This window comes from Bos taurus, chromosome 4, assembly GCF_002263795.3.
Source record: "Bos taurus isolate L1 Dominette 01449 registration number 42190680 breed Hereford chromosome 4, ARS-UCD2.0, whole genome shotgun sequence".
NCBI classification, from domain to species: Eukaryota; Metazoa; Chordata; class Mammalia; order Artiodactyla; family Bovidae; genus Bos; species Bos taurus.
In genome coordinates this window covers 30,444,384-30,446,585 of record NC_037331.1, presented here as the reverse complement: position 1 = coordinate 30,446,585, position 2,202 = coordinate 30,444,384, and the positions used below count along the sequence as shown (strand labels likewise).

At 35.7% G+C, this 2,202-nt stretch overlaps 1 protein-coding gene across 1 annotated transcript in view; it reads right to left on the bottom strand.

Annotated features, from left to right (window-relative positions):
- Window positions 1–2,202, bottom strand: part of DNAH11 (dynein axonemal heavy chain 11) — a 369,205-nt gene that overhangs the window by 247,084 nt on the left and 119,919 nt on the right.

Here is a 2,202-nt window from a genome sequence, read left to right as displayed (position 1 = left end):
TACAAGATAGATAGATAGATAGATAGATAGATAGATATAAATTTTAACTTGATTACCATTTCAATTATTTCTGTGGTTACTGGTCTACTCAAGCTTTATATCTCACTTTGAATCAATCTAAGAAACAGTGTTCATAGAAAATCATCCATTTAATTTTCAACTTATATATTATTATAAAATCACATGGAGTGCTGTCCTGTCTTCTAAGAATCCTTCTTACAGGGGAATGCTTCTTTCCACCTCTTTGTTGTGTTTGCTTTTTCCTCTGAACTGCAGATCTTTGTCAGTGTTTGATCTGTTCAAAGAAGCAACTCTTAAGTTAATCAGTCAGACTGGACTCAAGGGTTCCATGGGTAACATTTTTCTGTTACCTCCATCTGTCACTGTGGGGATCTTGAGTTACTTCAGGATCTGTTCTGCTTCTTTCTCTAGAATCACAGTTGGTGAACTACAGGTAATGAGCCAAATATGGCCCACCACCTATTTTTATAAATAACGTTCGATTGGAACTGAGTCTTGTCCATTCACTTAAAAATTGTCTATGTCTTCATTCCCACTATAACAGCAGAGAGAAGTGGGTGTGAAAGAGATTAAAAAGCCCATAAAGACTAAAATATTTACTATTCCATCCTGCACAGAAAAAGTTGCCCAACCCAAAATCTACAGTCAAGACACAGTCATGGCAGAAGTCCTCAATAAACGTCTCACTTCGTTTATGAAGTATTTCTCAGGGCTTTATCCTCAGGACAAACACTTTCACTGATAATCTCTCAGGACGTACAAGAGGAAGACTGGTTCCAAATGTCTATCTCTTAGACATTCAGTACTTTTCCCTGACCACAAGCCCCATGCTTTTTCCCTTTATTGAATTTCAGTTTGTAATTCCTCTGGAATTTCATTGGAATAAAATAGGCTTATCATGGCAATAGCTTTTTAAAAAATTATTTAAAAAAATTATTTTTTTTAATTGGAGGATAATTGCTGTACAATACTGCATTGGCCTTTGTGATATATTAACATGAATCAGCCACAGGTATACATATGTCCCTCTTAGTTATCTATCAGTTTGATTCCATCTGTTGTCAACTTCTAGGCATTCCTCAAATTATCTGGTCTAGTTTTTCCAGTTGCAATATGATTTTATTTTGTATACTTTGTCTTTCAATGTAAGTTTTCATGTGTTAAAAGTAACCAGGCTGGGCCCAAGATGGAGTTGCTCATACTAAAGCCCCATGTCAGCAACCTAAAACTTAACTGTTTCTACACTGGACTTTCCCAGAAAAGGAAGGATTAGGTCAACCAATCAGTACCTGCCTGCTCAGCACACATTACCTGACCAGGGTCTTAGGCCTCCCTTTGCTCCTTACTCTCAAAGTCACCCTGCTTTAAACAATCAGTAAATGCCCAGCATAATTTCCTCCCTTGCTCCTGCTCACTTTGGTTTACAAAAGTCTCTCATTTTCTATAGCTCTTTCTATAGCTTCTTTCCATCTGCAGATTGAATGCTGCCTGATTGATGAATCACTGAATAAAAGCCTACTAGGTCAGTAAATTGTCTGTGGAAAAATTTTCTTTTAACAGATGAGAGGGGCGGTAGAAAATATGTGCTCTACTCATCATCTGGTAGGTTCCTGCTATATTGGGAAGCATGAGCCTATCAGATCACACTTTTCTATAAAGACAAAAACAAACAAAATTAACACGTCCAATACACAGTGGGTAGCTGCAGCCTTCTTCTTTGAGTCAAAGGGTTGGGACAAGATAAGAACACTATCAACACAGCATCCAGTTGTTTTTAAAAGAATTTCTAAGTGATTAAAAATGAGACTAAAAACTGACCTTAAGTAGAAAAATGAGAGTCTCTTTCTATACACATAATATTTCAGAATATTTAAGGTCAGGAAGGGTGAATGGTTAATAAGAAAAGCTTGATATTCCTTACTATGAGTCTTATTAAAAGTATCCTAGGCAATGTACCAGTACACTAGTAATTAATATTTTCAAGTCCAAAATATTTCGCTTTTTTGGATGATTTTCATATAGTGTAATAATAAAGGAAGAGTGGAAATACTTTCTTATCAGATTCCAAGTCTAACATAACAAAATACTTTTGTCAAGGAACTCTTAAATCAGAAACTTTATCTGTTTTACCTTCAAATTTTGGCACAAGGCAGGGCTATATATTCAAAATGCACTATTTTG